Raw genomic sequence first — 23,297 nt, forward strand, 5'->3', positions numbered from 1 at the left:
ATCATAATAATAGCATGAGGAATACTCTACTTCCAATCAATAATGGAAAGTTAGGAATTGGTTGAGGAGGAAAAATGAATGATTATTATTTATTTAAATTAATTAGGGAGAAATAAACTTAAACATAAATTAAATATGATTATGTAGGAAACTGACTCACCTGAAATTTCCTGTCAAAAGAAAATATAACAACTCACAATACAATTTTAGCGAAAATGTGAGTATTACCACCTACTACCCCCAATGGGGGTACAAGAAATAGTAACCTACTTCCTCACTGGGTTATATGAGTGTGCACAAGGTCAGTTCCGACAAATGGATATGGATAGAGGCAAGATTTCGGGGCCGAACTTGTTAGCCTGATTTTCACCCTACGCTATGCTGGAAATAGGTGCTAAGTGATGCTACCAATGTAGACAAGTAAATATATCTTCAATTCTCAAGTTTTTTCAAGTCATTGCTAATTTTTACAAGTCATGTCACTCGATTTTTAAGGAAAACGAGTAGAGCTAAGTCGAATTTTTATAATACAAGACATTGTAGAAGCAATGAAACCGGATATTACTCAAGCCATTACATTTGGAAAGAATAGTGGCGCTCTTCAGAGGTACTCCTGAGCAACTAGCATAGAAGTGAAAATAGTATTGTTTATCAACAATCGTGTCACCAAACATGACGTCACCGCCATGAAATTCAAATATTCGATTTTATTTAGTTCTGTCATTGAGGAAATACAGATAAACCCTTCCATGGCGCGGAACTATTTGCAGTATATTCGATATGCCGCTTATAAATAGTATCGATATTACGTAAGATTAGACCTGGACAACTTACTATGGTCATTTGCCTTGTTCCACAGGTAGAAGTTGATCCAACGCTGTCTGTAGAATATTACTGGATTAAGCATTTCTAAATTGAAGATATCTACGATGTCAAGTAAATTATGTATAATATAATAGGGGTCCAAGAGAGACATCACGAAATGGCAGTGAAGTGATATGTACTTGCACAACATAGCCCTATAAGACTTATTTCTATTACTTTAGCGCTGGAGCATACTTTGTTATCCATACTCACAGTATTCATTTTATTATTGTAGATAGTAGATACGGATTTTGCTCCATAAAGCTGAAGGTAGATCAATTCCTAACAATTCCTACCTATGATTTGAGTTAATATACCATAGATCGGGCTGTCAAACATACGCCCCGCGGGCCGCATACGGCTTGCCAGACTATTTCATCCGGCCCGGAAACACTTTCGAGTAATGAAATATGCTCTTCTTATTCAGCAAATTTCTATCAAAAATTGATATTTGAATGCGAATGGTCAAACAGTTGCATAACTTCAGATCGAAAATGTTCACGGCCTCCTTAAAAACTCGAATGCACATTAAATATTATTGACACAAGTCCCACCGTCCGCATTTAGAACCTTGCCTTTCTCGCAAAATATACGAAGACCCAACCCCACATCACGACTAAAACAAAGGGAGCATATACATATATCCACTTATATCTTCATCACCCGCCGGTTGGCGACACTCTTTCTGCGGTTTATGGCTGTAACTAATCTGTCTCCCATCGTAATATTTACAATTTCGTATTGTGCGACTAAAGTTGTTGCCAGAATAGAGCCCATATTATCCGCAATATATTGTACAATGCATGGGCTTGATAGTTTATCATTCCCTTGAAAATAAAGGCATGGATTCCGAAGAAAAACTTGGTAATCATTTAACTGGTTCGGCCCGCCATCAATGAAAAGATTTGAATCAGACCCGCGATCCAAATTGTGTTTGATACCGTCGAAACCAACAGGTTAATTTGAAAGAAAGCACCTTTCAAATAAATACTCTCTCTCGAGAACTTTCACCGCATTGCGATTCCATGTAATGAAATTTAGTTGCTCAGCCGAATAAAGATCGTATAACGAATACTCTGACAGTTCGACGATGCAGGATTCCAAACAAACCTCTTACAATCGGAATTGCGACTGATGACGGTATAGTGTAAGAAGGATAATGACGATAGGATCAATTGGGGTCTGTCCCATTCCTGTCCATCGGGTGCAGTAATAAGAAATTAAGCTGTTGGTGTGAACTTATATGCGAATCATAAGACCACATTAGGCACATAACCCAATATATATGCAGATCTCACTTACCTCCTGGCCGAAGTATCAAAAGAGCTAATAACAACTCCGAATGCATGCTTTTCATTTGCAGATTCGAATTCATGGGATAACACGCATCCTTCCAATTTAAAGCGTTCGAATATAACATAAGCCTGGATACCACACGCATGATATTCTCAAAGTTAATTCCGGACGTAAGCCCTCATTTCCTACGATCAATCATAATCATGCTATGTAATTCGGAACTATATTAAGGCATATAGTTACTGCGACCTTCATGGATAATTTTCGGGTTGGGTTTGAGATGACGTGAATATCAAAAACGCACAGTAGATATTAGCATGGATTTTTAATACTGGGTTGGAAAGTTGCGGTGATGTGATACTGTTGATTTTCAGGGGGAATTACCATAATTCACCGTCCTCCATTGTCTCTCTTTCCTAGTCCCCAAAGACCTTGAGAAAGCGACTTGGGAAAAACTTGTGCATCCAATGTCCACCCAAATCATTTACCAAATAATTAGCCTACATCAGGGGTTGCCAACCTTTTTGCTATTCACGGCCGCATTTTGATTAGTTATGTAGCCTACAGCCGTATTCCAGGGCATGGTTCGTAATGAAGAAACTGGACGTCATCTACTCATTCTAAACTGTCCCTGTCCATTTTCGGTGAGCTCCAAACTAATTTATTTATTTATTCATATCGGCTTTCTATACGCACCGAAATCGCGAGTGGTCATGTTATGAAAAGATTCTTGGTTACGTCTTGGTCGAAAAGTTTTCAGATTTACGAATGAATTTGGTCATTAATAATAGTATTTTCATATATTCCTATCAAAACTTTATCCTTTCTCAGCCTATGTGATCAGATTCCCCGGTAGAGTTGATAGAGGGTGGGGGTGTTAAAAAAAAAACTATTTTCCAAATTTATTCGGCTCGGTTGTAAAATCGTCAGCATACCTAAAATACCGATGCGCATAAAATTTGACTCAATTCCGACCAGTAGTAGGTCAGTCAAATTGAAATTTCAGTCAAATTGAAATTGCTGTCACTTTTGAAACAATAGTATCTACGGTGACCAAGTTCGTCACACCGAATTTGGAAATTAGTCCACTTCATTGAAATAGACACGGTAAAACGATTGTGAGATAATTTCACAATATAGTACTTTACACACTAAAATTAACGACTACGAAAAGGAAATGAACCGATAATTAGCACATGAAATATGGGTGAATATATTTTTTAAGTGATAGTCATTATCTATATTCTTTGTCTGTCCAATGTAGATTTCTTCACGAAACAATTTGATATTATATGATATTTTATCATTTGCTCTGCAGCACTCCTATAGTACTCTCCCAGGCGAATTATAAGACTAATGGGCATCGTGGCAGATCTTCTTCGTATCAAAAGTTATCGTCCTCTATTCATGTCATCCTCCATCAAAGGTTAGTACCATCTAATTGTATCCATATATCGTCGTAAAACACCAATGCTTTTTATTACTCTATGACAAGAAGGGGTTCAGGGGATCATTCAAAGACCAGAAAATGACTAATGTGGTATATAAGTTCAGTGGGTTACCATTTGGTTTCCCTGAAGCTCGCAAAGTTTTGAGCACATAAAAAGCTCTAGTATCAACGCTTATGTGAAGTAACAGAAATGCTTTTTCAACTCATAAATACTATTCATTGGCAAAGCCCATTCTCAATTGCAATCCGCACCATTTTAACGCTCTGGGTCAGTCAATGTCAAGTAGCAGAGAAATATTCGAACACAGAGCTCCTGAGGAATGCAACTAATGTCACTGTTGATGATATTTTGGGAATGTCGACTTTGCAATCAGTAAAAAGTTCAAAATCAAGGCAGAGAGGGATCGGTTTGCCCTGCCTAAATTGGAAAGATTTCGTGAAATCTAAATTGGCCCGACAAAAAATACTTCTAGATATAACTTGAGAAATATAATTATCCCTATTTTACCTTCTTGTCAGTTCATTTCCTTTTCGTGGTCGTTAATTTCAGTGTGAAAAGTATTCTATTGGAAAATCATCGCAACATCCTTTTAATGTGACTATTTCAAGGAAGTGGACTAACTTCCGGCAATCCATGTCATATCTTTTTTTTCGTTTACTTGCGACGTCTTCATCCAAACTCCACCATAGACCCGTGTTAAGATCAAAACAAGTGGAAAAGACACCCCTGCCTCTTCAGGCATACCTGGAATACGATTTTTGGTAATCTCGTTGTGACGAAATTGGTCACCGTAAAAACTATTATTTTAAAAATGACTGAAATTTCAATATGACTGACCTCGGCTGATTGGGACTGAGTCAAATTTAGTGTGCAACGTCTCTTTAAGTAATCTGACGATTTGTCGATAAATCCGATAAAATTTGAAAAAAAAAATTCAACACCCCTAATGCAGGGTGTTTTCGAAAATTTAGGGCAAGTTATAAATGATGATGTATCTTCGGGTGAGCCAATTGTAATTATTCACTTTGTTGTATGTTTTTTTTAGCTCTCATCAGGATTGTTGGTATAGTGCAGTGGTTCCCAACCTTTTTCATCTCGTGCCTCCCTTGACCGAAATTTATACCAAAATTCCCCCCTTAGGATAAATCTGCCCGATGATTAAAAAAGGTCAATTTACCGCGCAAACACCTGTTGACTGAGATAATAAAACGGACGACACCGAGTGTTTGTTTCTAACAGTGCTGTAATAACACTTTGTAGACCTCCAAAAACAACGGTCTTGGTCCCAATCAAACAAATTCTGGAAGGCTTGACTCAACAGACCCTCACACTTCCATTTTTGTTTCCGGCTTACCATGCACCAATCGCTAATATAACTGTTGTGCAAAATCAGTATAAATTTACTGGTCTCGCGATTTTTTTCTCAAGTTTGCGTATGCATTTCGCCAATAATATTGGTACTTTCATATATCGGAGGGTTTACCAGACTCGAGTCTGACTCGAGTCCCCATTTTCTGAAGACTCGACTTGACTCGAGCAAAGCCATATGACCCGAGACTATAAGACGGCCAAGACCGACATTTCATTGTAATTTCGAAGAACAGTAAAGTGACCACCCTATTGGAATTTCGACTATTGATCCTGGTACTTGACAATGCGACATGAAACTGCTCATAGTGAGGAAAATTAGAATATCATAAATCCAAATCCTTCAATATCACCAAACAGTGTTGACTGGAGTGTTACTTGAACTCGGACTCGAGTCATAATACCATGACTCGGAGTCGATCCTCCGCTCGGTGACTTGGACTCGGACTCGACTCAATAGTGAATTGAAAATGACTCGACTTGACTCGAGTCAAAGTTATGAAAGCGAGATTGACTTGTGACTCGAAGCATCGTGACTTGGTTACAGCACTGATGTATAACATACACGTGATCAGATTTCATGCTGGAGCTCATTGAAATTTAGGATATCCATCACGTTTCGGCAACATTGCACCAAGTTTAACGTGTCTTTTTTCGATCCGGCAGCTGTTCCCTAAAATAAAGCAAGGCTAGCGATTTCTTTGACTTGATTCGATGACGTTGGAATATTTTGTCAATGTCGGAAAATGTTGACTTGAAAATACAAGATAAATCCCTTCAACTAGAGGCCTTGTGATAGATTTCGCACGACATTTGCTCGCTTAGGATATTTGATTGACTGGCCGTGGCTGGCCAATAAAATTGTCTTGCGAACTGCAGCACATTTGAACTAGTTTAAAAAAAAAGGGGGGGGGGGAATTTGTATGTGAAAAAGAGATTTCCAATAGCATTTGAAAATACTTTCAGCTAACAAATAACAGCCATAAGGAGCATATACGTTCGAATATAACTGGTCGACTGCATGACAGTACGGACCTGAACAATTTGGGAAATCCGTTACAATTCTAAAGTGGAATTCCTCCCTAAACATTGCAAAATTCCCCCAAGGGGGGAATTCCTTCCCGGTTGGGAACCACTGGTATAGTGGAAAGCTATCGAAATCGCCCAACCCACCAGAAACAGATTTCTCTCGTGGGAAAGAAACGATTCGAAAAAAAATGATTCCAGGTTGGTATTTCCATATGGGGCGCATCATTTTCTCTGCTGTTCTCATCTGTACTGCAGTGCTTAGATTGCAAAGTGCGCTACTACATGAAAATCAAAAATTAAGTCGCATTGAATTTCAGGGTTAATTAAAATCTCCTAAAAATTCGGGAGTCAATTCGTAAATTCAATTTTCATGTCGACGACCGCCAACACATATTAATTGAATTACGTGTCTACGGCCGCACAAATGTCCTTCTGCGGCCGCAGGTTGGCCACCATTGGCCTACATGATAACACTTAGTAAACAGGCACTGATCCTTGTCTGTAATAATCAAGACGTTGTCATAATAGAAAATCAGTAATTTATAAAGTGTGAAAAATGAAATCCATCGCTATCCGTTGCACAAACTATAACCATAACTAACTACGTTGTATATATAAACTGAGTGGCAAATTAAGTCAAATGGTTGTGATTTTTCGATAAACACATTTAAAATTGGTGTTAAAACCTGTCGAGGGATAGCTCATTTGATGAACAAATCAATTGAGTTTTGAATTGACACATTTTTAAAGAACCGTATTCGTTTGCGTGACAGAAATAAATTTGTTTCGAACGACAGATTGACGCGTTGGGTTTGAATCAATTACCTATAATCACGTATAATGCATTTCTTATGAGTAGCATTCTACTAAATATGTACTAAATGAACTTCTTATATTCAAAAGACATAATATGTATGACCTATGACATGAACTTGTAAGCAAATATCATATGTTTTCATAATTTCGCGTAAGTCTACCTACGCACTCTGCACACATGCTAGACAAACAAACCATGAAAGCATCAGCTAACAAATACACTAATTCACCAGCTTATCCTAATTCAGATATATCTTCTGATCGGTGCATGAACCGGTATCAGTCTCAATGTAGTATCGGTGTATGGATAGCACGACGTTACTATGACATTCAAAGCCACAATATACTGAGAATTATTGTGTCTGTTGAAAGTTGGAAGTTTGGGCACAAATTATTTCATTCCAAGTTCATGTACTTTATTTCTTTAAGGGGACTTCCAGCCCCCTTCAGATGCTTCCACGCCCCCAGTTTGATAACCACTGATTGACATGGACTCGCATTTTAATTTTGAAACTGATTGACGATGGATTATGACTATGGCGTGCTGACTGTACACTGTGCAAAGTGCGGCTTGCATGCGCTCAATGCAACCCAGAAAGAAATAATTTGCAATCCGTATCAATTTGAACATACTGCCTCCCGTGGAAAGTGATTGTATCTTAACTTATTCTCGTGCGTTTGAGCTTAGTATGCTTACAGAAGGCCCAAAACACTAACATCTCAAGATTACATAATGTTCCTCACAATATATACAGATTGCGCAATGTCACAATATTCACACACATACTTACACGGTTAGTCTCACTTTGTCGTTCTTCCGAATATTCGGGAGCCCGTTTTCAGACCGAGGTTGCCCCCAAATATGTATCATTTGTATATATGCGGATGTACAGTACACACCCCTGAAAGACCCTATCGCGCCTGGTAGCAATTAAACATTTTCTAGGCGCCATTCACATACTTGCTTATGTGAATTGGCTATGCCTCCAATCACCACACACTTCAGCAGGCCGGGAAAGAGTTGCGAGATGGTACGATGATATGTTCTTCAGATGCAACGCCTATGAGTTGCGAGTAAGAGCACTACCGAGCTCGATCCCAGAATGCCTACACCTATGAGATTTATCTAAGGCCCTTTTCATACCGGGGTTCCGGGAACAACAGATCTCGAAAATGTTTACCGGAACCCCTCTATGTGAACATAACACTGGTTTTCCGGGGCGGTATGAACGCGCTTATTTTCGGAGATTTTTACGGGACCGACTGAGTATGAACACGAATGGCGCAGCTGGGTTCCCGGAACGCTGTCAATCAAACTTTTAGTTACGGCAACGCGCTGTTCATTCAGTCGAGAAGGCATATCGAGAAGGCACATCGAGAAGGCATATCCGCAACATCCCATAGCTAAAAGTTGGAGCAAACTTCTCCGCATCTCACGTATATGCCTCTCCCACATCGTTTTCCACACGCATATTTCAACTGGAACATCCCACAGACATAGTTTCGTAACTATCGACACTTACGGAGAATCGCGTTCATACTGGCCATAATTTCCCGCGAATTTACCGAAAAAAACGACCTGTATGAACATAAGTTCGCGGTAACTCTAAATAGGTATGAACGCGCCCTTTTCCGGAACTGTTTCGGTAATTTTTTCTCTATGTGAACATCGCCTGTTCCGGAACTTGTCCCCGAAAGAGTTTCGTAAATCCGGTTTGAAAAGGGCCTAAACCAGGGGTTCTCAGCTTTTTTCCGGCCGTGGCTCATTTACCGGGTTGAAAATGTTCTGTGGCCGAACTCTTATTCTAGGGTCATAGTCCAGTTCAATGCGTGGTGATATACCTATTTCTTGAAAATATGCGCCTGTTTTTATCCTAATCATTTGAAATCGAGACCTCCAGGCAAAAGACATTAAATTTCGCCGAGCGTGACGAAAATTTTCACATTGGTTATTCTCCTGCAACAAACGATTAAAAATATATTTTTGGAGTTTGGGTTTGGAGTGCGGCAGTTATGGCCCTGGTAGATCATACAACTCATGTGTACTTTATGGCTGTCCGCTGTACCACTCGCGTCGCAAAATCCAATGATGTAATCCCAGCATCCACTGTGTGATTGGGGTTTTAGTTACACTATGGTGGGGAATGATATAACTACTCTAGGCCAGCTTCAAACCATTCTCTGGTGAATGTGCTACTGCAGGAAGTTTTTAATATGCAAGCTGTACTGTGCAATGTAGAAGCCTATGCCTTGTACCTATACTGAAGTTGCGATGTCAGAACATTCAATCCAACATTACAATCAATTCATGTGACTCTTCTCTTACATTTTGTTAAATGATTCAATTCCGTTCATTTTAAACGATTCCAAAGATTAATGTGCTGCTCTAAATCCTCAATCTATCACGATTGGGTGCAGTGGTGCCGCATACTTCCACAGGAAGTTGATAATAATTGATAATAAATTGCAGTTATGGTTATTGTTATGTTACAATATTACGGCCTGTCGAAGTACCGTAAATCTATATCAAATCCACTTGAGGCCGAGTTTAGTGCACACTCTTTGGAACGGCATGCGACATACGACAGATTATGACCTTACCGGAATACTTAATTACTTCAGCATCAAGTTCCAGTTATTATATAATCAAAACTATTGTCGTTGCTGTTAGCGGTAGGCTGTCATAGCCTGGGAACAAAAGCGGCCGTTTCCCCCTCCACCTTTCGACTTGTACATTGTGACTCCATACGTGCCCCAGCGTCTCATCAGAGTCGGATGAAAGACTAATGTAGCCAACGTATAATTCGATAATATGAATATATATTTGAACGCATAACATAACAAATTTAACTAAACTTTTACCAATACCACATCTTCCAAATAGCTCTGTGGCCTACCTCAAAGCGCTCATGTGGATCGACCACCAGTGGGCCATGGCCCAACGTTCGGGAACCCCTGATCTAAGCTCCTCCTTGCCATCTGATCCGCGTAAGAGGTGTCTTGCAAAAGCCGAGAACAAAAGTGGACCGTGTTATCAGTGAGAATAATAATCGGGAAAACCATGCATGAATCAACCACACTATGCATTATCAGTTCCGTATAATGACTAATGCAGTACCACAACCAAAACATCAATTTCACACCTTTCAATGTATATCAGCTTATCAATGACAGTTGTGAATCTCGTGTTCAATTACATCAACTTTCACAACATAATTAGATTCGTTGAAAGTCATAGTCGAATCAGGGATGCAATGACATTCACCAGCTGCGTATAAACGTCCTATTTCATTGAGGGATAGTTCTCTATTCCAAACATGAAATCCTTGCATCTCACCAAAAAAGCCCTGATGGCCATTTTTGGTATTAGGAGGTCCTGGACTTGATCCGTTTATTTTGGAATCCTGATCTTGACCGAAAATTAGCACACCACCTCCATTTATCTGTCCAAATCCCGTCTTCGTATATTGCCGATATCCTTTTCGCGTACCATTGACGTAAAACGTAGCCGAATGGGAATTCAATACGAGGCAAAAATGCGTCGAATACGTGATTACCGGTAAGTCGCTTTCAAACGTAGTAGATCCCATGTCGGATTTCACAACCAGACTTGCCGAATATAGGGAGACCGTTGCGGCGTTGCAGCCATTCGAACCTTCGGCGCAGTAGCTCATGAATGTACCTTTCACAAGGTGCTCATGATCTGGTGATCGAAGCCACATGCATGCAGTCAGTGACGTCATGCGTGGTAGAGTGCCACGATATTGAACGTAATCAAGATGATCTTTCTCCGGAAATGTGAATTGAGAGATGGAGCAGCCTGAAATATCAATGGTACATTTCTATTACACGAATACATGTCCCAGTTTAGCTATGAGTGAGGTAGGTGTAAATTTCCCCTTTTTCACGCTAAACGAAAATATAATGTATATGAAAGCTAAATATATCGGCTTAGATAGATGAGAATGATAATGTTCATCGATTTATTGTTTGCCGCTTTCCCTAAATTCATCAGTTGATCACGGTAAAAGTTCGCAATGTGTCGGGGAGTGTCATTATTCCCTTGAAACGTGACGAGTAAGCGTATCTGCTGTTGGTTTGTACAAAATTGTAAATTGTGATTCTTAGGTATATATTACATGTTCGCTTTACGATACTGTAACTGCTTCAATGATGGGGAGACTGATAACGGATGAAGATAGCATATTTTTGAGATTCTTACTCCATCTCTAGAGATAATGATCATGCTACGGAAAGAGCGTAAAAAATTAAGATCTACCTTTTACAATTCTAAGATACTCGAAAATAAGTATTTTGACAATGTGATAAACGGCATCACCGCCTCTGTCGCTACGGTCCGGATCAACCAGTCGAGATATATTGGGTGAAATGAATGGATTTGACGTGACCTATATAAGGTATTTGAAATGTATCTTGGTTATGAATGTATTTTCGATATGCTGCAAAGAATTATTATTTTCACAATCCTCCTAGTATAATTATGGCGATGGTTGGGGAACAACCTGCTTATACCTTATGATCCAACACTTCTGGTCCAATACTATTCCTCTAGTCACGCTAATGTTGCGTCACTGCTTTCACGGTGATACGACACCATTTAGGCATGACGAGTTAACGTAATTCGACCATCTGCCGAACATCAAATCGCGGCAGGAAAACACAAGTGCTGGCGTGTGCAGTATGTCCGGCCCATCCTCAAAAGCTCATGTATGGTTGTTAACGTTAAGTCGCGGGGCTTAGCCCCACAGAGTAATCTTTTTCCGCCAAGTCACACGAATAGTCATTACATGAAGGACATTTAGACAAACACATTTCTATTTCATGATAGCTGGCTATAATACTTTGATCGGTGATACGACTCACCCATTATTAGCTGAGTTGAAGAGTTAAACACTAGGGAATAAAAAACACAGAGTAAATGTAGGTATTGCAGATTGACTCGGAGCAAACACGGACTATAGCGTCATCAAATTATGACAGGGCTGGCCAACCCGTGGCCCGCGTGCCACATGTAACCCGCGAGACGGTTTTGAGTGGCCCGCTGGTAATTTTCGAAATTAGGTACATTATCAAAAATGGATTGCCCAGATTGTGAACTTGCAAGCCAGCCAAAAATTATAATAGCCTGTCCGCAGCACTTGTGTTGATGACTAAAATATCAGTTCCGACGCATTGGCAGATCCATGGTCCAGTCACATGTCGGTAGATCTTCGTATATTACAACAAGGTAGACGGTTTTGCCGTAGATTTATCTAAATTAAATTTTCTTCACGCTTAGCGCAATATGAAGTCACTCGATTTCTTGCTTTTAATACTGTTACGATGCCTATCCCCTCCCGAAGATGAAAAAACATCTAATGTACCAGATTCAGTCTACAACTATATTCGCAATTATACGAGAGAAAGTTGGCCGAAGTTGTCAGTATCGACATGTCCAGGCGCCGAGCAGTCATGTCCTTGCAAATTGAGCCCAGCGATTAACAGCAGACCCGCAATCTACCCAAGTAACAATATTATTGACCCATGTACTTTGAAAAATTTTTCGCGCTTGGCGCGGCTAGTGGACCGCGCAATGTTTCGACAATAGTATGTGGCCCTTTGGCCGAAAATGTTGGCCACCCCTGGATTATGGCAACCGGGGTACTCTGAGTACACAGCGCATATGTTCGTTAAAAGGTAAATACGGTATTTTAACTTTTCTGATAATCACTACTGCCACTGCTAGACGTAATAATGAGCGATATTCGAATGCCCATAATCGATTCGGAACCATACGATTTAAATACTCGATTTTGCTTTATCCAATGTTACTAAATTTTATATCAATCTGCTCTTAGCTTTTGGTTACACATCAGCAGTTCGATAAAGGCAGTAACATACACTACCCTATACTTGAATTTCGATACAATTCGGTAGTATTCACACTATAACCTTTTGGGACTGCAGCCGCAGGTGGTATCGACTTTGCTGCTATAGTTTTGGTTGCTGAAGAGATGAGTGAGCGACTGTCGTTTTCCTTTATGGTCGTTTCAATAGCAATGATATTTTCAGCTTCCCTTCCGAGTGTTCTCTCCAGTGCCTGCAAACCAGCTGCGTCTGTAGATCACAGAACTTTAGTTGAGATAAAATATGGCAGCCACGGATTAAGGTGGACAACGCGATTCAAATGTGGTGGTCGCCCGGAAAATACTTTACTCTGACCTTGTTACAGCACGCACTTAGATTTGCGCTTGTGATTTCATAATATCCTAGCCGTCTTCATCGCGCACAAGATACGACATGCAGGAAATTTATGCAAACGTCAAATGCCCATTAGTCACGCAACAAGGAGAAATTATCTTCAACCAGAAGATAATGTCGACGAGGTAGCATATTGACTCACTTGAAATATCCTGTCAAAACAATAGATACGAAGATCGAATTTCATCATCGCTACAGAGAAACCAAAGCTCAACAAATGCTGGTATGGTTAATTATTTACACTCTTTTAAGTCAATATATACTAAATGTATCGTAATAAACTCCATTATCAACCGTTATGATTTGATATTCTCGACTTACTATTGTGATTTCCCTTTGTCCACAAGTAGACCGTGCTTGATCAACTTCTACTTGTGGACAAAGGGAAATCACAATAGTAAGTCGAGAATAAGCTATAGCTTATATTTCAACTTATTACAATTGTATTTACCAAGTTATCCATTAAGATACATGGAGATATGCACGTGACCTAATCATAACATTGTTAAAATGATATTTTCCAGGAAGAAGATGAAAGTAAAGAGGTGAAAGGTCTCCTATTCCTCCAAAAAGAATTGACGGATAAGCGCTTGAAATCAACATCAAAGTTGCTCGCTGTTGCCGTCCAGCAGGTAATTATAGGTTAAAAATTTTGAGCCATCATATCTTAACGAGTTGGGTGAGAGGGCTGTCCAGAGGTGGTCCAAGTAGTCAGCCATGCTACAGCAGTAGAGTGGAGGAAATGCTGTAAATTTCACCCACCTTTTCAATTGCAAGGTGCATCTTTGTGACTAACGCCCAAGGCAGAACCTTCTTGAGTATACGGAAAAAGTGAAAGTATTTCGTTGCTGATGTTACTCTTAGCGTGCCATCAATTAGTTTTAACTGTGTGTAAATAAGTCAGATCTCCAAGTTCTATTCTTGCTCGCCAGTCCCTCAACAATCTAGTCTGGTAATGGTGGTCAAGATTTGATACTTTGACTACAAATAATAATAACCGCATTATTGAATGACTTATACATTCTTATTGTTTCAGGCACATGATGTTAAAATTGAATGCCTAAAACTGGACCCGCCGCACCTACTTATCGCCATCCACGAGTCGGGAGTTCATCAGGGATGGGTGTTGGTGGATGATATCACTATACCCTGCACAAAAGATCAAGGAATCCCAGGCATGGTCATTGGCCTGATGTCTTGTTACTATGTCTGGGACCTTAAATATCCAAAATCATTTATGATCCTCGGATTTATTCAAAAGACACTAATCGAAGACGAAAAAAACGACTTTTTCAAATCGGCAAAGTACGTCGAATTTGAAAAAAAAATACCGCGAGCCCTGTTTGTGAGAATTCAGAATATCCAATGGTATATACAGACTTGGACAACTAGATAATTCTAGAAATTAGACTAAACAGAGTGAAATCTTTCTCTGCTCCAATTTCAATTCTAATCCAATTTTGGAAATGTTTCTCAGCTCTAATTATAATCATATTTAAACAAATTTCTGGTTTACCGGAACAACTGTATAGTTCGAAACCAGCTTTCTGAGACAGACATTTTCCATTCTAATGCTTATGAGAATAAAATCTGACTTGATGTGTACTGATATTGACCGGGTTTCAAATTTTTACACTAATTAAGTAATTACAATTATAATCTAATTTGAAGAAAAAAAACTCTTCATAAATCATGCTAATTCAAATCTAACATTTGGAAAAACAGTAGTAGATATAATTATAATTCTAGTCCTATTCGGTAGTCCTATTCGGAAATACTAGCTATAATTCGAAAAAAACTAGTTCTAATTTTAATTGTTGTCTAATATTGAAAAAAGCTGTGTATGCATAATTTGAAACTAACCCCAAAAAGTTGAAAATTTTCTAGTTGTCCCACTCTGGCTGTAGGGTTTGTAATAATGGCAATGTTGCTTGACATTCGAGCATAGGATGCATTGCAGTGTTGGGATCAAGTCACTACCTTCGAGTCACGAGTCATATCGAGTCATTGCACATTTTGACTCGAGTCAAGTCAAGTCCATCGTTTTTTGAAGGTGACTCGAGTCAAGTCAAGTCAGTCGATTTTCAAAGGTGACTCGAGTCAAGTCGAGTCAAGTCAAGTCAAGTCACGAGTCAAGTCACAATTCAAGTCAAATTGCCTTTTCGAGGTATGAGGCGTGATTACATCATTGTATTTCGCTAGCTGTCTGAAATACAGATTTAGTGCTGAGTGCACTGGCGTAGCAGCATGTGCTGCCGCCCCTGGCTTTGCTTAAAATTCTGCCCCTTAAGTAGATCGCAGCAAATTTCGACATAGATTCCTGTTCAAGTAATCTTGTCAATAAAAATAATTACGGATAATATGCCGCGTTTCAGCCTCACCGTCTCAACGTTGATAAGGCCAAAAATAATAAAGACAAGAAATAGCGAACGAATGTATTGTGCAAATAGATAATCAATAGCCGCCTCAAAGCAAAATCAGCGATAATACCCCCAAATTCAAGTTTTTGAACGTATTCTTTTTCTATAGACAGAATGGATAGAGCTAATAGCCGATCATCATTCATTGTAGAACGTAAATAAGACTTAATCAGTTTGATATTTGAGAAGCTCCTCACACAGCTTGCAATAGAAACACCAATGGTCGGATAAAGTTTCAGACGCGAGCATAAATATCGTGTGGAATCAAGTAGCTATTTGCATTAACTAACCACTGTAAAACATCACACGCTGTTGCGCTACGATCAAACGTGGTTTCACTGCTCCGCACCAGCCCCTTAACCCTTTTAAAATCTCTAGTTGAACAACTTCATATGATCATATCTTAATTTGTGTACGTCCTAGAGGCCTCATATTGATTTGTACGAAAAGCTGGCAATCTTCTGATTTATATGATCCCTAATTCGAAGGTATATAAGGCATGACAATATTCGCAGCCAACTCCATAAAGTCCACCTCGTCGTCATAAGTGCTTCTAAAAGCGATCGTGAATCAATTGTGAATTTCGCTTTGCAGCAGCGCGTGGGAATTCAAAAATCCAAACATATCTCTCAAGTCAGGGGTGGGCAACATGCGGCCCGCGAAGGGATTTTGTCCGGCCCGCGGACTGTTTTCCGTCTTACGTGATAACGTGGCCTGCGGCCCCAGTCTGCCGAGATTCCCCACTATACTTTCTTACTAGGTACAATTTTAGTGATTATATGTTATTATATACGTGTAGTGTATGCGCAGCGTGCGAGAGTGGAGCTTATGCGTAAGTTCGGCCAGGCGAGAAGACTTGCATTATCCGCATTTACCATGTACTCAGCCCTAATGTCGTTTGTGGTAATCATAGTGTTTGTCGACTACAACGGTCATTTACAACAGGTTGATATTTCTTATTTTTGATTCCGTAACCGCCGACATGTAGCCCGGCACACTTCTAGGCCTGTAAGACACCGCTCATGCCAGTGGTTGACAATTCAAAACGGGTCTCGGTCCACTTTTCGAATTTCGTAGAGGACGCAGGCCGCATGAATTCAATATCAACACAATTGAACAACGACGCTATCTCGTCACCTACTCAACCCTAATGAATTGATATCTTTGTAAACCTGGGATACTGGACTCATCGACCGCCTTGAAATCCAAATTAAAGATTGCACCATAGTGTCCTATATGGTGTCGACAGAAGCAAATCTCACGGCTCAGTGAAATTGTATCACGTCACAATTTCCATTTGGCTACAGGCAATTGACGTTCATTTTTGACCGGCTTGCCGAGCATTAAATTTGGTAAAACGGGTATCAATCGAAAGCTGACTCTGCACTGATGACGAAAATATAAATTTTATTCCGCTTGCGGCCCTGGAACCCACACAATCAGCCTCGACTTTCCCATTGTTATGGTGGATGGCATTGGGACGCAACAATGCTTTTTGGACCTTTTTCTCTTGAGCTACACTCTCGTTTCGCCAGACAGCATTGTTGCGTCATGAGATTCTCTCTCGTTTCGCCAGACAGCATTGTTGCGTCCATATGCCAATCTCTATAACAATGAAAAATTCAAGGCTGATTGTGGCAGTTCCAGGCCACGAGCGGAATAAAATTAATATTTTCGTAATCAGTGCAGAGTCAGCTTTCGATTGATACCCGTTTTACCAAATTTAATGCTCGGCAAGCCGGTCAAAAATGACCGTCAAATTGCCTGTAGCCAAATGGAAATTGTGACGTGATACAATTTCACTGAGCCGTGAGATTTGCTTGTGTCGACACCATATAGGACACTATGATTGCACTGTGTGTTGACTGATCAGAGAGAACCGGACATGGCGGCGCCTGTATGACAACGCTATTCTCAAATCCACATTGTCTTCGTCATTATCGGCGAGAAATGGATTTGAAGTGACATTGCTGTCATTGAAATACATTTATTAAATACGATTTATTCCTTGTATATGTGGATAAATGGGTGAATGATGTATCGATTCAGCAATCCGCCCCGCCAAGTACTTAATTTTCCTATTTCCGGCCCACCGACTGGAGAAGCTGCCCGCCCCTGCTTTAAGTGGTGTATGCCGGTAAACCTAGTTTCAGCTTCAAGCTTGAATCTGTCCAAAGCATAAAACATGCATCGTCTAACTTCTTCAACAATACTGCTGAGGCCAGCATCTTTTGATTGTTCGCAAGGCGTTCTCCTTTTTCCGCGAACTCTCCGAACAATCGGCCTTGACGGCCATTTCGGAGTGGTTCCACAGCCATTTTGACATATTAAATCGTGTTTTCGGAATCTGCGCGACACTAGCTTTCGATTGAGACCTGTGTGATTAAATTTTAGCTCACGGGACGCCAGCAATAGGACACCCAATTACGCTTCTTTTAGCCGGCTGTGTACACTGTGCCAAGCGAGATAGTGTAATCGTGATGCGTCCCACTTCTTGATCGGTAGGGCGTGGGTTCGATCCCCGGCCGGGTCAGACCAAAGACTCGAAAACTGGTATCCACGGTTATCCCGCTAGGCGCTCAGCAATCACCAGGCCGTGTTATTTTTGGCATTTCAGGAGCCAGATGCCAAAACTGCCCAAAATAAAAATTTGAAAATGCCAAAAGTAACACGGCCTGCCAATAGTGTATTTCGTTCATGGTGTTGTGTTAACAGGACCGAATTACAAACGAGAAGAGCGTGTGTGAAGGGCAGGTTTCTTACTCTATGGGTCCAGCCCACCCATTAGGGGAGAAAGCATGGTGTCCTAAATGGTGTGGGCACAGCGAGATTGAACGGCTGACTGCACTTGGTTTACGTCATACTTTCCATTCGTCCAAAGGCAATTTTACGGCTATTTCTGACCAGCTTGCCGAGCGCTAAATTTGATAAAACGGGTATTAATGGAAAGCTTCCGCTGTACTGATTACTAGAATATAAATTGTATTCTGCTCATGGATCTGTAACCCCCAAATTTCGTTGGGTGAAAAATTAATTCAGGAGAAACTTTGCTGACCTGAGTTTGGAAGCACTGTTACAGTGCAAACAATTTAAGTCTATTCAAAAGCGGCAACAATCAGGTGTTTATCATGTTTGTTAGGCTTCTCATTCTTTTGCTTATTGGCACCGATTCCGAATGGATACTGCACATTTTGTGGTTTCGTTTGATATTATGAACCTATGTAATCACTAGGTTTTTTCTTCTTATTATTGTTTGTTGGTACTGATTATTAGTGGATGCTGCATATTTTTTGGTCTCTTTTGATAAATTGACCCAAATAAAGCGTTTTTATGACTAATTCGAGTCTGAAAATATCTATTTAGAGGTCGATGCCAAAACTTCCAAAAATAAAAATTGAAAAATGCCAAAAATAAGCTATTTTTGGCAGTTTTGGCATATGCCAAAAATAACACGGTCTGGCAATCACGGAGGAGAAAAAAAGTGGGTCCACACTAGATGACCTTACTATGAAGTCCGTATCGCATCTCCTTCGTCTAAGCATCTCGGTTGCGCAGGCGAAAATGAATACCATCTCTTTCTCTCTCACACACTGTGCAGCCTCATTTTGCCGCCCCCTTGGAGCCTGCCGCCCCTGGCGCAAAGTCAGAACCGCCAAGTGGCTGCTACGCCACTTGGTGAGTGGTTATTGATTTTGAACCGATGAACGAATATAGCGTTAAATATACGCGCAAGTAAGGCGCTGTATCGCTCACATGTATGTACAACTAATAAAATACGTAAGTAATTGCACAGCCTCAGTTTATAGTTACCAGTCAAAATTGAGAATAGAGAAACGAATTGATAAGATGCAATACAGTACCCTTTTGAAATTGATATGATACAATTCGAGCCTTCGCCAATTGTTGAGGACTATATAAACTATTTTCGAATTTAATTGCAATAAAACAAGAGGTTTGGTTAAGTTAAGAACACAGAACAGAAATAGACATTTTGCTATTAAATTACTTTACTATACTATAGTTTACGACAACGTAGACTGTAAGCTTCGCTGTAAGCTTCGATCACTTCGTTTGCGATCAATATATTTGTGAGAGAACAATGGAGGCTCAGTAAAACGCACGATCATTAAATGATTGGTCGCTCTCACGGGTTACACCAGCGTTGCGCGAACAATCCGAACATCTGTAAGATACAGTGATTTTTATCGACACCGATTACTTGATGACTTGAAATTGACTCGTGGGATTTTGCTCCGAGTCACGAGTCAATTCACATTTCCGATACGCCGAGTCAAGTCAAGTCAAGTACTTTTAGTAAAGTGACACGAGTCAAGTCAAGTCATACGAAAAAGTGACTCGAGTCAAGTCCTGACTCGAGTCATCCCAACACTGTTTGTACATTTACGTACCAAATTATCGCCTTACTACCGTAAGCATCGAATTTTGAGAGTTGACGAACTATACCGCTTCAAGTATCAAAAGTTATACAGAAATATTTTTTCAATAGTTTGCCTCGTGTTATGACGACACGATAGTCAGTTCACGACAATGTAAGTAACATACAACAGAACACAACATAACAATACAGCAGGACAGAAAAACAGCACATTCAAAGCTCTTTCAGCGGAAGATCGTCGCAAGGAATCCATCCGTGACGCCTTCGTTACTGGTCTTCGATCAAACGCTATCAGACAGAGAATATTAGACAGTGACGGGGCTGTAGCCCTCGAATTGTCAGTTTCAAGAGCCCGATCATCAGAATCCGCCCAGAGAAGCTCTATGGTACCTACTGAAACCAGTCTTGTACAAACTAATGGATTTTCACAAAGTGCAACTAGAACTAGAACTAGAACTACTCAAATTTAAAACTCGCAACTACAACTACAACTAGAACTACCCGATTTTCAAAATCTGCAACTACAACTAGAAATAGAACTACCCAATTTCAAAAATATTAACTAGAACTAGAGCTAGAACTAGTCAATTTTCAAAATCGCAACTACAACTAGAATTAGAACCAGGGTTGTAATGACTCGAGTCATTTTGATTCGAGACTCAGACGGCCAACAGCGACATTTCATTGTAATTTCGAAGAATAGTAAAGCAAACACTCTATTGGGGCTTCGTCTATTGGTACTGGTACTTGAAAATGCGACCAAAAACTATTAAAAGTTAATAAATTGGTATTCAGAGGTGGTCAGTAACGAAGTACTTCTACTTTTTCGAAGTACTCAAGTAGTTTCCCTCTACTTCTGGTACTTACTCAAGTAGATCTGATTTTCGCTACTTCTACTTCTACTTCGTAATTTTTTGTGATCTACTTACTTACTTTTCGCTATTTTCAGTTTGTCAAGTAGAAGTAGTTTAATCCTTTAATCAGGAAGATAGCCTGAGGAATTTCGGGTCTGTTTTCACGGAGTATCAACATTTCATTTTCATAAAAGTTGAGTAAAGCCAAAAATTTTCGTCGCGCTACGCGCTCAGTGGATACGGAGTAGCCAGTATGATTTCACGAAAGTATCGGTGAATATAATTTGGGTAGCGGGTTGGCGTGGTTCCGTTCACACCGCATTGTCACCCTTTGCCCATATGGAATGTTTCACCGGAGTATATATGGCTCATCATAACGTTTGAAACTGATGTTTCGCAATCTACCATTTACTTATCATATCGTAATCTAGCAGTCCATGGCATGTCCTAATCTGGAAAAGTGAACTCTGACTTTTTTAGTTTTAGAGCTGTTTTAGCATACCACCTTTGAAACTTTCTTTCTTTAGACATGAAATACATATTCCGCTTTTAGAAGTAGTATTTAGGCTGTACTTGACTTTCTATTCCCAGTATCATACTTTGAGCTCAAATCAATATCAGTTATTTTGTCTCGATAACATGCCATGTTGAAGTATAAAAGCAAGTGTAGTAATGCCTTCAATTTCCGGAAATAAAGCTACACAATATGGCATTTTCACGATCCACCATATTTTGTATTCACGCTTACTAATCGCGCAAAGTGCCTTCACCGCATCCTATACAACATCTCCGCATTGCACTTCGACTTCACCACTGGCCTTATAATATGGGGGAGGGCGCAATATCATGATATTTTCTAGAACGATTTCTAGTTCGATTAAATAGAGGATTAGTATCGCATTTCCATATCAATACTATCATTTTCATCCCATGATGCGGACGAATGCTTATGCTGTCGAAAATTGAATACCTCCTGGTATACATCAATATGAATCAAGGTACGCACCTTTCGCATTGCTCAATATGCACCTTTGGACAATCCATGTGAACGAATTACGATCGTTTTCACAACTACTTACTTACTTGAGTAGATTTAAAGTCAGTCAATTCTACTTCTACTTCAAGTAGTTTTAGGTTTCTTATGGAAGAAGTACTTCTACTCGTACTTGAGTAGATTTATTCGTCGCTACTTCTACTTCTACTTGAGTAGCTTTCTTGACTACTTTGACCACCTCTGTATATTATAAATGCGAACCACTCGATATCACCGAATAGGGTTATAACAGTGGGTTTAACAAGACTTTACCTGGAAAATGAGCAGTCAAATCAATGACTTGGACTCGAACCTCTGCTCGATGACTCGGACTCGGACTTGACTGGGGGGCGAATTGAAAATGACTCGACTAAACTAACATTTCTTAAAGCCAGACTGTAGAGTCAAGTGTACCTGTTTGATGCAGGTGTGGTCAGTCTAGTTGACCTTCACGGTCGTATCGATCATTCCTATCTAATACCGAATACTGTGCAAGCATATTTTCTGTACCACCATCACTGCCGTCCGTTTTTATGTATTATGGTTGTATGAAAATAATGACTCTCTCCCTCTCTCTCTCGAACTTGCCTGCCGACGAATGCCGCATTGATTTTCATGGCTAGTTAGCGTAGTGAACCTGAATTTAATCCACTAAATCTGCCGTGAAACATTCTACTTTATGGTGATATACTAAGATCTACGAAAAATGTGGCTGGTTTTGCGGTAACGCCACTGCGTCGGTATTGGTATTTCTATCATCAACATCCCAAATTTCACGGTCAGGCTATTCAAGTTTTTGGTTGGGATTGTATGTTCACAATAAAGTACCAATTACCTCGGCTATACTCATTTTTGATGATAAAACGAATTTGGAAAATTATCTCGCGAAACATTGGAAGCCTGTTCGCGGGTAACAGTTCGGCCAGCCCTGACTTTGATTAACGAAGTAACATTTTCAAGATTTGTCACATATTACAACATCCTGACGTGTTGCACGGAAAAAAAATTGCAGATTTGAAATCAGTGACCTCAAATTAGTGTAATTCAGTATTCAAAGTCAAAACCAAATTTTGTGCTGTATTTATGCCTTATAGCGCTAATTCAGCGATGTGATTTATAAAGTAAGCCCATATGCTTATTTCTTATCTCCGCAAAAAATACAATTCGGAAATCGGTTAATCATTTCCGTGTATTTGATAAACGGCCGATGATACTTGATGAGAAGACCAAACTAACACTTGGCCATCACTAAAATAAGTTTAGCATCCTGAGTTTTGTTTTCTCGATGTTTGCTCATTCTTTATACCTTGCGACGTCATTTCAATATTGCGAGCTATATCTTATGAGTTTCCTGGTTTCGTAGCTGCGTAGAAAATCGCAATTAGGAAATCGGCAAATCATTTCCGTGCATTAAATAAACAAACTGTCGGCAATATCCAATGACCAATCATCATTTGAGATTCTTGCTAAATCAGAGATGGCATTTGCCTGTGTGACTCAGCTGAAGTG

The sequence above is a fragment of the Botryllus schlosseri genome, chromosome 3 (genome assembly GCF_051294905.1).
Source record: "Botryllus schlosseri isolate E-star chromosome 3, Bs_hap1, whole genome shotgun sequence".
Taxonomy (NCBI): domain Eukaryota; kingdom Metazoa; phylum Chordata; class Ascidiacea; order Stolidobranchia; family Styelidae; genus Botryllus; species Botryllus schlosseri.